A 15,668-nucleotide genomic window follows, 5' to 3' on the forward strand; every position below is an offset into this window, starting at 1 on the left:
TAGTATTACAAAATAGAAGAAAGAGTTTTGCAGTAAAGATTGAGTTGTTGAGTAGTGCAAGCCAACATTCACTTCATGCAATTCCTAGTAAGCCTGCAGGGCGGTAATTGGAATGACCTATCTTAATGATCATGAAAAAGAATTGTACCCTGTGCAGGGATTTAAGATGTTGATTTTACATTTGTAGACATTATGTCTAAGCAAATATTTTGTTTCCATGGAGCACTAAAGGATTAAATTAATTTAGTGGCTTTTAATAGCAATAACTGAAAAACAGAAATTAACTTTGAGCATGGCAATTTCATTTTATATAAGTTTCAATAATTGAAAAAGCCTACTAATGTTTATGCTTTTCCTGAAATTATATAATCCCTCATTTTTCCAAATACTATACGGCATACAGGTTATAAATTCTGTGTCAATTCCCTTTTAGAAACTGAATTTGTATTTCTAATTATTTGCCAAATGATATGAGATATTTGAAAAAATAATACATTGCTACTAAAAGCCTTCAATTAGTCCCATTTTTTTTTGCCTGCACTTTGGAATTTGAACTGTTCTAAACCTACAGAGGATTCCTTTCTTCCAAAAAAAATGAGTTAATAGAAATATTAATAGAACCATTGATTCATTTTTGAAAAAAAATTATCTAAATCAAAATGGCAAATAAATCATATAAAAGACCTTGATGTCCTGAATCATCTCTGATAAAAAGAATGATGTATATGTGTGTGCACCTGTGCATGTTTATATGTATGTGTGTCTATATACATATATATATATATAACTTCTTAAATTTTTCTGAATTTTAAAGGAGAAAAAGTTCTAACAAGTAGCTCCAGTCTTGCACATCCATTCTGTGCATCTAGGAAGTTACAGTACATAATGATATTGCTGGGAGTTCAGGAGAAACAGGTGTTCATACTTGGTTTTAGAGGAAGTGCAGTCTGTTTCTGATGCTTCTTTCCTTAGTAGATTTTCCATTCTGTTAAAGTTATATCTTACACTGATTCAGAAAGATTATGCCATTTTAATGAGCAGCGTAACCTCAAGCAAGGTAAAAAAAGAAATTGAAAGAAAATAAGTAAGGCTAGAGTCTCTTTTTTATATTTGATAAAGAGAAAGGTTTTCATTCTCCCTTAACAGAAATGAAAGAATCATGTATAAACAACAATAAAGTATGGGGAAAGGAGAATTGAGAAAGCAAATTAGATGAAGTATTTCTACTTTGGGGCAGAATGACCTGACATCTTTGCAGACAATGAATTGTTCCTAATGATGTGAATAATTTATGCCAACTTCCCAAAGAATAATACAGTGATTTCATGCCTCTTAAAATTAGAGTACCTAGAGAGCTGACTCAAGCAGCTTTAAGAATAGGGGATCTTTGGGGAGGGGGAGTGCTATCTCAAAATTACCAGATCATCTTTCCACTGAATAGCTATTCCAGTTTCCTTTGCTTTCATTTGTCTCTCTCCTTCAAGTTACATGAGGTACTTAAGGCTTGTATTTTGCATTTCTTTTGGTTGACAGGGTGACAGATTTCAGTCAGTCCTGGCTCTACTTTTGCTATGTAGATGCAAGACTTTGTAGACCCACCTTTATCTCCTTGTTATTGGACCTCAACCAGTAACTTATTAGCAAATTTCCCTTCCCAGGAAGCAGGCAGGGACTTCACCAGATCACATCACATGTTTTATGGCAGTGTCACTAGAGTGCATCACTATTTAGCATATTTGCAAATTGATGCTTCAAACTTAATTTCATAGAAAAACAATTATAATCCTTGAAATGTCACCTACAAAATAACTATTAAAAAAAGATTTTGAAAAGATCAAAACAGCATCCCTTCACTTCTGTGAGGGGCAGTTTTGCCAATCTATAGCGAGAAGGGGGTCATCTATAATGTTCCTTCTGATACAGCAAATCCTAGATTTTAATTAGCAATTTATTTTAGTTTTTCAGTTTGATGCTTCAGGAGATCCTGTTTTAAATACAAGTTTAAAAAAATGTCGTCCAAATTTTATCAATGGTTTTGATATCAACACATTTATTTCAGTATATTTAACTCATTTAATACTACTCCCTTAGAGTAAAAAAATAAAACTAGTCGCTTTCAATGACTTAGGTGACCCACAGTTCAGAACCCATCAAATAGCACAACTTGGGCTGTAATAGTGTGTTTTCAGGAGAATTTGATAAATTACATCTCCATCAATATCCTGCCTAGAAGATGAATTGTAAAATCAATTGGTTTGATTAGGCTTTTCTCTGAAGTCATCCTATATTTTAATCTACTGTAGATGGTGAGCTTCTATTCTTCACAATACTAAAACATTTGTGTTATTAATTGTGGGCACTACCTAAAATGTTACTAAAAAGAAAGTCTTACCGGAGCTGATGGTATAAATTGCATTTACATGGACACAATGATTTATTCTTCAATGTTAACAGTGCCATTTGGTGGAAAGAAAACACCATGCGTAGAATTATGAAAATAAATACATTCTACAATGCAAAGTTGGCATTAGATTAAACACAAACATACTAAACATACCTGCTTCTAGATTTACCTCTGTTTGGCTAATTTTTCATCGAAGTAAGAAGAAAAATAAAATCATTAGCAGTGTTTCTGAGCTTTGCTTTTTGGGATTAAAGTATAGTTACCATTTCCTGTGAGATCATATGTTTGTAATCACAGGCTGTAGAGTCAGACATAAAATTGAATACTCTCCTCTCCACCCTGCAGCTCTTATGTTAAGCCAAATGATATTGACAAATGTTACTTATTTGGTAAGCCTTAGGTCTCTCATCTTAAAATTGGGATAATAATGCTTCAATTTGATGAAACAGTTATTAGCATTAAATAAGATAATATATGAAGTCCCTAGTACAAGTTTTACCACACTGAAAGGAGCTCAATAGGGAGTAGCTGTGGCTGTCATCTTCCCCCCTTGGTGATTTACCATTGTGATTTCATGCCAATTTGAAAGATGAAAAAGAAATGAGAGTAGAAATCTAAGTTAAGTAGTTGAGACAAAGATATCCATACTTGACAATTTGGCTTACAAAATTTCTTCACCCTGTTGCTGAGTCTGTAACTTTAAGTTTACAAAAGCAGGTGGAAGCTCTTGCATGGTGACTTTCCTACACCATAAAAGTGGAAAACTGAAGCACTATATTTACTATATTCACAGCTAGAAGATTTTGTAAAGAATTCCATAAACCATGACCTCAAACAACAAACAATCAGATATTTCACCCACAAAATGGGTTTATTCAGAAACAACAATAAAAATACAATTTGTAACATGCATTCTAATAGCAATAGATATGCAAGTATACATTCCCATACAAAAGGTGGCACCCATGTACATGACTCTTACATGGGCCAGTCCTGGGCAATGAAGTATCTCCCTCCATCTGCTATGTTGAGCAAGGAACATCATTTCCCTTTGGAGATGCAATGCATCTTGGGTCTTGTAGTTTGCTAATAGCACATGTGTGAGACTCTTCCAGCCTCACTGAAACAGGGTTTCTGTATATTAATTTTCAGTCATATCAAACCTTGGGCTAATTATTTAAAGCCCAGGAATCTCATTTTGCAGTCTAGTGTAAAGATGTGTGGCAATGCATGGAATGGTCCATCCAAAACCAACATGTTCAAATTAATGTTTATGCACTGACCCAATCCTGACCCAGTACAAAATCTCTCATACTTCATGTTTCTGAAGGCATGACTGCCCTGTCATTTCTTTTTCACCTTCCTGTGCCTTTCATAAGTTCTTTCAGTTGGCTAATCATTAATTAATATTTAACGAGGCTTTTTCCCAGTGCCAAGTTCTTCTCTGCTAGTCTAGCCTTCAGGCAGTACCTGAACTCCCCACTCTTTCCCATTTAAGAAGCTGTGGCACTTGACTTCAGGTAAACTTCTCTAAGGAAATTCATAATAGTAAATGAAATGGAAGGTTCTTTACAAGACCGTTCAGCTCTTCAGGCTACTCTTAATTTAATGTCTTCATGTGTGTAAAATGGGATGTGACTGAGCCAATTTTTAATTCTTAAAAAAAAAAATCCAAGCAAGCATTTCCTGAACCAAATGGTTAGAACTGGAACAGAAATGGGCTTAAACTGTCCCTTCTACAGCTATCCCACAAGCCAATCTCTTGACCTGACCCTGGAGAATCCCTGAAACTGGCCCTGGGACCTGATTTTGGATCGCAATGAGCCAAAGGATTGGAATGCAGATAAGGAGGGGAAATGTCCCTATGTATTAATGAAAGAGGTCAGCTATGGCATGGAGGCAATGTCGTGGGCAAAGAAGAAAAGGTATTCAAAGAAGCAGAAACATAAACCCAAGTTTTCTCTGGTGGGAGTTGACAGATGAGAACAGACAAGCATTTTCAGTCAACTGAATGAAACCATGGTACTTCCATCATCCTTCCTAGTTCCACCTCTCAGTCCTCCCGCTTGGGCAAACATACCAGGCAAGTCAGTTTGGTCAACAATTTACTTGGCACCAACCCAAAGACGTGAAAGCTCCGTGCGGTCCAAATTCTGCTCTGTAAACCTCATAAGGAAAGAAAAGACACCTAAGGTTTTCCCTAACCTGAGCTGATTGGAGCAGATGAAATTATTGATAACGTCCCTTCCCATGCCGAGATTCTCTTCACACATACGGGGAGCAAGTGTAACTCCACAGATTTAAACGGGAGTTTGGTGACGCTCAATTCTTGTTTCCGCCATCCCCATCTGTTCATTTATTCCACAGCAGTGCTGGAACGTGTGTCCCCAGCCAGACGCCAGGGTGAGTTACAGTCTCCATCCCTCCCAGGAGCCCATCCCGGTGTCCGTACTCCCAGCTCCCCACCCAGTTGAAGTGACAGGCTCCTGGCCCAATCCCCTGCCTGGTTCCCAGGCCGATTGCTAGAAGCACCCGAACCAATGGTGGCGGCCGAGGGGCGGAGGGGGCTGGCTGGAGGGGAGGGAGCGCTGGCTTTAGAACCACAGCCGCAAAGATTCCGCGAGGCAGAAGTTGTCTGAGTGCTTCTGCCGGAGGCTGTCGGCCGATCGGGTCCTCTGCGACTTGAGGTAAGCTGTTCCAGGCACTGCAGGGCACCAGGAACCGGTTCCCAGGGCGCGGGCCGGAGTGGGTCCTACGGAGCGCATCTCCCGGGTCTCAGCGGGAACGTGCTTCAGGGGAGGTGGGAGGACACTGAGACTGGCTGGAGCAATTTCAGTGCTAGCCTTTAAGCTTCCAGACGATTTTCAGCCTCCTAAGGTTGGGGCGGGGGTGGGAGGGTGGTGCCTCTCCCACCGCCGCAAACACGTTTTCTGCTCTTAACTATTAAAGATGGTGCTTTCTCACTAGTTGCTCTTAAGTTGTTGCCGACCTTGCGCTGGAGTCCTTGACTCCAAGCCTTGCTTGCCCTTTTTTCCTTCCGTGGAGGCGGCCCAGAAGTGGAAACCAAGCGCCGAACCTCCCTCTGTCGTTCCTCTCCAGCAGCTGCCAGCTCCCCCGCCCCCCAAGATTCCCCCCCCCTTCCTCCTCCGGCTCCGGACTCAGGAAATCCCGGAGCCCCCAGCCAGCGACGCCTCCAGCACCCGCCCGGCGCCCTAGGTGACCTAGCGGGCTCACCCGACCCGGGGCTGGGGGGATGGGGGGCGCGGTGGCCCTGAGAGAAACGACGCTCCTGTTGCCTGCCTAGCGCCGGCCTCCCTTGCCTTTAGCGAGGGCGTCGCAAACGCACCGCGTCTCCTATGAGTAAGCACTTTTCCCCTTTCAGTAGCAGAACATCTCCGGGCCATTAGGGCAGTACCTTTCCGCTCTTCCCGCCGCCGCGCCGCCCGTCTGTCGCTTCTCCACTCCGCCGCGCCGTCCCCTGCGCGCGGTCTGGGCAGCGGCTGCCAGGGACTTCGCTGGGCTCCACCGGAGGCAGAGCCCCAGGGGTGGTGGGGAAATGTGTAATAGCCCCCACCTCCCTACCCCCTCGCCCCCCCCCAACAGCTACTCTTCGGGTGTTTACTTTTCCTCCACCCGCAGTACTTGAGAGCACTAATGAGAAGCCGGGGGACGCCCACCACCCCAGCCCTGGCTTCTCGCCGGTACCAAAGTTGCTGCTGCCGCCGCCGACGCTGCTGCTAGGGTGCGGGTCGCTGCCACAGCCCAGTTCCTGGGCAGGAGGTGATCCCAGCCGGGGAGGTGGACTGGACTTAATGGCATCTGACATTTCCCAGAAGCGATGCTTCTTGCTCTTCACCTAATCTGCATGGCATCCCTAATGGTGCAGAAGGTTGAGCTTGGACCTAACTGGGTTAGAGATCCTCGCCTTTTAGGATGAAACAGGATGCCGGGGTGCCCAATCACTTAGGAAGGTTGGGGGTGGATGAGAATGAAGAAGGGAGACTGGCTGGCCGCACAGTAGAGAGAAAACCCGAGCGAAATTAAAAACTACTGGGAAGGAAGCAGTGATTCCACTTTACTAGATGTCATCACGTATTTGGGAGTGAGAATGGGAGGTGCAGTTTGCAGCGTATGCAACGGAGTGGCCAAAGACCCACGCAAACCGGTTGGCGTCCTGTGCACCAAGTCTCAGCTGCCCGTAGGGCAATGATCACGTGGCTTCTTTTGACTTTAAAACTGGAATGTAATGGCTGTTGCCCAAATTCCCAAAAGTACCACAACTATAAAAGGGGCTGGGGGTATGAACCAACCTCCAGTGGAGGAAATTCTGGACCTGGGTGAGGGGAACAGAGAGGGAATTTGGTGCTAGGATTTTATCCAAAAACAAAGAACAGAAACTTTTTCAAATAAGGGCTTGAGATGTTTGTGTTGGCACTTAGACCTTCCCTGTGACCCTCCAATCTAGTTATGGCTTCTTATTAATTATTTTTTAGCAAAAGCATCCTTTATTCATGCCTCATTTCATCCCTGAAGGATAGGTTTGATACCATATTGCATAAGATAGCATTTTTTTTTTTTTAAATGAGGCTTCCATTTTCTTGGATCTGGCCTATCTTCTAATCGAACCGTTCTCTATATTAGGCATCAGCTTAAAGATGGTGGATCATCACTTGACTAAAAATAACCATGGATTATTTGCTGTTTGGAATTAATTGACTCATAAATGGGGCACAAAAAAGTGAACATTTAATTTGATAAATCAAACTGGTTGGTGTTTTGTCAATAGTTTGGTTAGAATAATGAGAGGACACAGCTAAAACTCCCAAGCCCACCACCACCCACCCTTGTGGCCCATGTTCAGGTCACTATTGAAAACATAGCAGTTGGGCTACTCAGGTTATACTGCCATAGAGATAGAAATGGGCAGAGGTATCTCTGAGGTCGGAAAATTAAAACTACTGATTTACAAAAATGGATCTACTCGATACATAGCCAGCCTTGAAAACTAGGACAACTTAAATGAAACTGGGAACAGTTCAGAGATTTTGACTTTGTACGCATAGCAAAAAACTCTTTGTCTACTGCGGCAACCTCCGAATGACATGAACGCTTCATTTTTGTGTGATGCCTGAGTTTCTGAGCCTAGAAACTAACACTGCTTTAAGCACATAGTGCTGATAGCAAGACTAACCTTTCTGGCACAGGTTAGCAGCAAGTATATTTAAACTGCACCTGAATTACTGGAGCTAATTAACTACACTGGTAGATTAACCCCCTCTAGTGGAAGGGAGGTGACAATATAATTTTAGATTGAATTTATACTTAACCTCTGAAAAAGGAGAGCACAGCTATCCAACCCAGTTAAAAATAAGCTCTTTTAAAGATGTTATTAAGTCATGTCAAAACAGGATCATTCTTAGGCGCTCAGTCCATAGCATTTCATAGTCTTGGATTTCCACTTATTTAGAACAATAACTTATTTTTTTAGTGGTATGATCTAATGAACCCATTTTTTTTTTAAAATAAGAAATAGAGGGCTGTGGGCCCTCCCTGGTGGCACAACGGGTTAGGTCCAGCACTGAAAGCTAGCCACAACCACTTCTGTGCAAATTCGATCCCTGGCCTGGGAGATGATCCACATCGCTTGGTAGACCTCTCCAGTCTTCGCCTGCTGTTCTCCTGAGCAGTGGACTTCGTCAGTCTGCCTGTTCTGCTCCCCATTCTGTCTCTGGTGAATCCTCTCACTGCCCCTCTGGCCTGTACGCAAGTTATGTATGCATAAATTAATAAATCTTTTTAAAAAGAAAAAAGAAATAGAGGGCTGTGAGCCTAATTCTTAATTTCTACTCTTGCATATGGCAAATTGTCAGACTTGCCTTACCTAAGAGTGGGAAATCTAGTCTGTTGATAAAAATGTCTAGGTTTATGGCATTTGGGTAAAAGTATTAATTATACCTAACATGTAATTTGCTTGATATTAAGTCTCTTCTACAAATGGTTACAAGCACATTAGACTTGGTCATGACTATTTAAACTGGCAGAATGTCAATATCCAGGGCATTATCACAAACCAAATGAAATCTTGTTCCTAGGTAAACAGTGTGACTGCTAACTGGAAATATAGGAGGCTTAGTTAGCCCTGGTGTCTGAATCATTGAAGTGATTCTTTTTGGTGAAGCTGAGAAGGATAAGGCAAAAAAGGACATACTTGCTGTTATTTTATGTTCTGTTTTGGGCATTAATTCTACTTGCCTTTCCAATAAACTTACTGACATAATGTTCTTAGCGCATATGATAAAATCATTAACTTCTTATTGTTTTTGATGTAGCATAATCTAGGTGAAATATATATACCAAACTGTTTTAGCTATTTAGACAGGTTTCAAAAGTATCTGGTATAACATTGAAAATGAACATTTATCAATACATGACAACTTGGTATCTGTTTTTAGAATCATTTTGTTCTTGCTCATATGACAATTTTTCTTTGGGCATAATGCAATTGAGAGGCGGAAAATTTTGATCTATGAAAATAATGAAATTCAGTTTAGCAGAAACTGAGCTAGATCATCCTTTGAGTCTGTATATATAATTATTTTAGAGAATGATATACCATGTAATGTATCTTCAGTGTGTTGGGAGTTTCAAAAGCTTTTTGGGTAGATTATACCGCTGGAAGCTCTTTTAGGCAGCAGTGGTCACGACTAGCATGTTTTAGTTATGAGAGAGCTTTGGTTAAATTTCAGCTGAGAAATATAAAAAGCTGTCTAACCATGAAATATCAATCTCAAGAGAAGTTCTTTAATACTTGGGCCAATTTATTGTGTTTATGAAAGTGAGGTCGTTTTTAAAAATTCAATGTTGGACAATGTCCAATATGCCTTATCCTTAGCGCTTGAAAGATAAATGTGAGTATAAACTGGTTTAGGGATAAAAAAGCTTTGCCATTAAATGAAAGTTAAATTGAAATATTAAAGGGGAAGTATGTTGAATTTGGCTTCGGAAGAACTACATTCTAGACATGGCTCTGCCACTGACTCACGGTTTGGCTTCGAGAAAGTCACTTAAATTATGATATTGATAACTAGCGTTGGGTACATTCATGTGCCACATACTGCACATTTTCTCACTTAGAAAATGAGGGCCCAGCTCAAGCTCTTTGCTTTGTTCTGTGTTTTAGTCAAGTAGCTGTTGTGTGGCTTATTTCAGTTATGTTTTTATCAGTTGAGTTTTCAAATTTTAATACACCTGTATTATTAAAAATTTAATGCACCAGCTAGACACCTTCCTGGCAAATTGTTACTACTCAGGAAAATGATCACCAGTGGTTTTTAGTCCATGATTTATATTAGTGCTTTAAAACATAGATACCATTTATCATTCCTTAACAGGTATTTTGAGCACACTTTAGCACTGATTTTATGTTTTGAGGTTTTTTAAACATATTTTATATTTGAGCTCCTACATTATGAGTAAGTTTAATTTTTTCTGAATAGCTTAGACATATTTTTGGAGGTAAGGAGACAGTATTGTTTCTTGGGAAGGGCTTTGAGTGTGGACTCAGGGTCTTTTAAGTCCTCCACAATTTGGACAGATAAATTCAGATATGAATTGATTAACATCTTAAGATCATGGACATTCTCTGTTATTCGTATCTGAATTTATTTGTTTGTAAACCATCTGTTTCCAATCTGTGTATTTCACTGGCATGCTGAAAGGATAATTGAGCTGCAGAGCTAAGTAAGCCTCAGCTATTCAGCAGACAGGTGCTATATAAATTCAAAGTTTTGTAGTAGTATATCACAGAAATAATAAAACTTTAACAAGAGTTTACAGAAATAGTAGAATTATAGTCACTAAAGTCTTACCACATTTTTTACTTGTCTGTAAATGTTCTCCAGCCATCCAGTTTTACAAGTAAAAAAAAAAAAATGAAACCAGACATAATATAATGAAAAATAAGAATTGTGAATAACAGGAGGATGCAAATCTACATGTGATATATAAATCCCCCCAAATATACTAAGTAACCTGTTAAAGCTGCGTGTGTGTGTGTATGTTCTACGTTTAAGTAACTATTGAGCAATATTTTGACTCTTCATACATCTTTCTTAGTTTTGTGATTGCCTGTAATAGGAGATTTTGTATTTTATTGCTCATGAAAAGTAAAGTGTTTCTCCTTAAAATTAATTTCTCTCTAATGAAGGACAACTTATAGTTATGGAAAATTATATAGTCTATATATTTTATGTAGAGTATATTTAAGTGGTATGCCATCATTAATGTAGAAAGCGTGCAAAATTAATATAGATCTTTATTTGAAAAATAAACATGGACTAGACAACTTCTGGTGGGTCATTTTCAAACCCCACTCTCAAAACCAAAAGTTGGAATTAATTTTCAATGTTTATTATTATCTTGCCAATTATATGATGGTTCTTAATCTGTCATTAAGTAAATTATGTTTGCTAACATTTGTTAAAATATCATTTGTAAAGAGAAAGTACTTAATTAAAGCAAACAAAAAGCCCTAGGTAATAGGACTTTTGAAACCACCTGTTATCATGACAGTAGGTCCTTTCTGTTAGTAGAAATTTTCTCTTGTAAAGTCTAATCTCTTATTTTTACTGTCTGTGTAAGAGACAATAACAAAATATTTTTTATAATCTTGTAACCCACTCATTGAAAACACAATTCTGATTCTCTTGAGTTTTTTTTTTTTAGGGTTTATTTATTTATGCATACAGAACTGGGCTGCAGGCCTGAGGTGCAGGGGTGGTGAAAGGATTCACCAGAGACTGAGTGGGAAGCAGAATAAGCTGACTGAGGAAGTACACTGCTAAGGGAAGTAGCGGGCGGGTCAGGAGAGGTCTGCGGCGCCATGTGGATCACCTTCGGGGAGGAAGGGGATGGAACTCATCCTGCAGTGGCTTTAGCTTCTTAGTGCTGTACTTTAACCCACTGTGCCAACAAGGAGGACCCCTTGAGTTGTTTTATAAGTCATATATTTATAAATCATATTATATACACATACAGAATATGCATATAACATTTCTATATACATAAAGAAAAAGTTTTAACTTTCTAGAAAATAAAGTAGTGAAGGCAGGATAATAGTATTGGATATTCACATTATTGCATTTTAGATAATATGCAATAAGTACAGTGCTATATTCAAATTGACATTCTGCTATGGACACTGATAAATGAATGACACATCATCTTTATAGGTGAATGGATTTTTTTTTATAACAGTTTATTTTTACATCATTTTGTACATTTTTTTTTCCATCTTAATTGTAATCCCCGCGGGCTTCCCATCACCATGTGGTGAATGGAATTTTAAAGCTTATTTCTTTATTGCTAAACTTGTTTGTATATTCCCATTTTAGCATTTCTTTTTGATATCCAGGCTTTGTATTTCATGTTAGGAGGTATTATCTGTGTAAACTGGCGGGCTCTGAAGAGGTAAGAGTGATAGGAGATGGCTATATGCTGTTGCTGCAATGGGCAATAGGTATGCTTCAGTTAAGCATCAGGCACTGCATACTTCAGATGTTTCAATCACTTTGCATTAAAAAATACAAGGTCATTATAAAAAGCAAAACATAAAATGTGTTATAACAAAGAAAATTAAAATTTCTCATAATCTTACCACCTATGCCTATGTTTTGTTCTTCATATAGAAGGAAGTATTTTTTTTTTAAATTGGGATCATACTGTAGACAGCAAGTCCTTGAAAAAACATTCTGTCTGGTGTCATTTGTTATAAAGTTGATGAGGGGAAAATTGAATTGGCATTATCTCCCCATGTCTGCACAGGCTTTCTAAGGGTGATCTGTTTCCTCCCGTTTCTCAAAGATCACATTAGGTTTGCTGGTGTGTCTCAATTGTTCCAGTTTGAGTAAGTGTGGGCACCGGTGCCAGTGGCCCTGTGATGGGTGTCCTGTCTAGGGTTGGTTCCCACCTTGAACTGTCAACTGAAAGAAATTCAAGGCACCCTTGATCCCAAACTGGAATAAATTAATTAGAAAATAAATGAATGAATACAAATGATTGTGTAATATTCGAAGTGTCTTTATTTAGATGTTAATGAAGTTTTGTGATAAAAAAATGTGCCATAGGAACTTAACTTATTTCAATTAACCTGAGGTAAATTTTGTTTCCTTATATATCATTTTGCTTAAGTCAATAGGATCCATGACTATACTATGCATGATAAGTGAGAATATCTGCATGTGTTATTATCCTGTGCTTTTCACCTACTACAGTATGACCATGATTTCATGTAATCAAATATTTTTGAGAATGTTTACAATTTTAATATTCTATAGAATAGATTTTTCATAATTTATTTGACTAATTCTCAGTTGTTGGATATTTGTGTTGTTTCTATATCTTATACTTAAAGTTTTAGTCAACATGGTTGGGCAAAATCCATTTTGTGACTGATTATTACTTTAAGATGAATTCTTCTGACAATCTCTGAGATTTAAGCACTGGCTTAAACGTAAAGAAACTTGATTTCAAACAGTAACACTAAAAAAAACAAAAAAAACAAAAAACCAGAAACCGCCATTCTTTATGTAGTGTATTATATGTAACTCTAAACTGAAACTAGTTTAGGTAGAGTATATGTCTTGGAAATATTAGTTTCCTCTGATCTGTTTAGCAGGTGTAAAGCAGGATGAAGTAGAATCCTGGGGTATACAACCACTGGAAGTTCCTTTTTTTTTTTTTTAAATGAGACTGTTGATAGGGTAGGGAGAGAAGTTTGTTTTTAGATTTCAAGTTTCTGTAACACTCAGTTCAAGTATTCAGAGCTTATTTATGACCATAAACCTACATAATTTAGAAAAACTTAATCCTGGAGTTGAATGAATGACTGCGTTTGTTGATAAGAATTTTTTAAATCTTAGGCTGTGAGTCTCTGATATTACTTTGATACTGCTTAATAAACTCAGGTTTATTATTTCATTCAGATTACTAAAGTAACAATAAAACAGTTCTAATACTGGTCAAAATTCTGATGTTGGCACCTAATTTGTACTTGGTTTCACAATATGGTGACTTCTGAAATTGTAAGCACTTGACATTACATTATAACTGCAGAGGCCTCTCTAAACCCGTCCTGCTTCACATAAAGTGTCTCTCCATCTCACAGTTTACTGGTCTCACCAAAGATCATATTGGTTTGAACATTCCATGAACAGGAAACAATGTAGAAGGCTCATCTGACTCCAGAACTTCTCGACCCTTCTTTATCTTCTCACTGTGTTCACAGACAAAACTGACTTTAAGATAAAATATGGATTCCAATGGCTTTGCTATTTTATATATCTCTGTCATATTGGAGAAACTTCCTTAACTCCTGAAAACTCAGTTTCATCATGTGGACCAAGTTGTTTTCCTTACAATTAAAGAACATTTATAGTTTTTTAAATAGCATATATTAGTTGCTGAATAAATATTCCATTCACTGGTCATGTTGCCTAAAATCTTTGTCAGAGATCTATATTTACTTCTTCATTTTCAAACATCTAATGCAAACCTTTCTCCTTAAGTGTCACCATTCAGAATAAATAAGATAGTTTACTTTTTTCTATTTTATTTAGTGGCATTGGGAAAGTATTGTTTTCTATTGCTTTTCATTATAATTATGGAAGATTTTTTAAATTTTAATTTATTTTTGGTTGTCAAAACTTTTCCCCCACCCTCTTGACTTTCTTGACTTTCTCCCTCCTTCCTCTTAATCTCAGTAGCTTTACTTCAGTTGTTATTGCCCCTACTTTTTAATATGTACTTTTGCTTTGTTGAATCATCCATGTAAAATCCGATATTTGTCTTTGTCATCTGACTTGCTTTACTACACATAATTCCTTAAACTTTTTCCATTTTGTTGTAGATGGCAACACTTTGTCTTTCATTATTGTTGAGTAATATTCCATTGTGTGGCTATACCACAACATCTCAGTCCACTCTAATATCAGTGGACACTTAGATCATTTCCATGTCTTAGCTCTTTTAACTAATACTACAATAAATGTTGTGGAGCACATTATCATTTGAATGGATAGTATCCTGTTCTTCAGATAGATGCCCAAGAGTGGAATTGCTGGATTATACAATATTTCCATTTCTAGATTTTTTTTGGTAAGATTTATTATTTATTTATTTATGAATACAGAACTGGGGTACAGGCCAGAGGTGCAGGGGCTGTGAAAGGATTCACCAGAGACACAGTGGGGAGCAGAATAGGCAGATGTAAGAAGTACACTGCTGAGGGGAGCAGCGGGTGGGTCAGGAGAGGTCCGCCACACCTTGTGGTCACCTCCCGGGTAGGTGGGGATCGAACTCATGCGGAAGTGGCTTTAGCTTCTCAGTGCTGTGCTTTAACCTGCTGCACCATCAGGGAGGCTCCATTTCTATATTTTTTTAAGGTAATTTCAGATCTTTTCCAAAAATGGCTACACCAATTTAATATAAGTCATTCTCTCGGGTCTGAGAAAATGTCTCATAGTGTTTTGACTGGCATCAACCTAATTAATAGCAATGATGATGAACATTTATATTGATTTGCTGTCTATTTATTGGGTTGTTTGCATCTTTATTATTAAATTATATATGCTTTTTGTGTAGTTTGTATTTAACCTAATGTAGAAGATTTTACCAATGGTTCAGGCTGAAGAAACTTCTTGGCTTAGCTAAGAAAACTGTTAATCATTTTAATTTTTTCATTTCTAAAAATATGCCATCAAACAGTCTAATGAACTCGCTTTCAAAAGAAAACATGACTCTTTCAATACACTACAGACATTATAAACTCATTGCCACCAACAAGTATAGATTATATCAGGATAAAAGTTAATTTGTGCTGTGGGGTGCCTGATCTGGAATTAGGAAAAAAAGAAAAGGTTACACTAAAGGTTCTTTAGTGTTTCTGCAGTAGCAGAAATATGAATATTAGAAGCTTACCTTTGGTAAACGGTAAACAGAAAAAAATAAATTGGTGAAAATTTAAAATACTCGAGAAAGCAATTATTAATTCAGTCAGTATCTTTCCCTGTACTCTTATGTTCATTGCAGCATTATTTACAAAATTTAAGATATGGAAATAATCTAAATATCCCAAAAACAGATACTGGATCAAAGAGATGCAATAGAATATTATTCGGCAATCAAAACAAAAAAACTCATGCCATTTGTAGCAACATGGATGGAGCTAGAAGGGATCACGCTCAGTGAAATAAGTCAGAAGGAAAAA

General features: G+C 38.1%; 1 protein-coding gene across 1 annotated transcript in view; it reads left to right on the plus strand.

Moving 5' to 3' along the window:
* Positions 1-4,973: 4,973 nt before the first annotated feature.
* PLS3 (plastin 3) overlaps positions 4,974-15,668 on the plus strand; it is an 82,829-nt gene continuing 72,134 nt past the window's right edge. The window contains exon 1 of the mRNA XM_012727165.1: positions 4,974-5,091. The gene's annotated coding sequence lies outside the window, so the exon portion shown is untranslated. The remainder of the gene's footprint in view (positions 5,092-15,668) is intronic.

This window comes from Condylura cristata, unplaced genomic scaffold (assembly GCF_000260355.1).
Source record: "Condylura cristata isolate star-nosed mole 26May11 unplaced genomic scaffold, ConCri1.0 scaffold00019, whole genome shotgun sequence".
In the NCBI taxonomy this organism is placed as follows: Eukaryota; Metazoa; Chordata; class Mammalia; order Eulipotyphla; family Talpidae; genus Condylura; species Condylura cristata.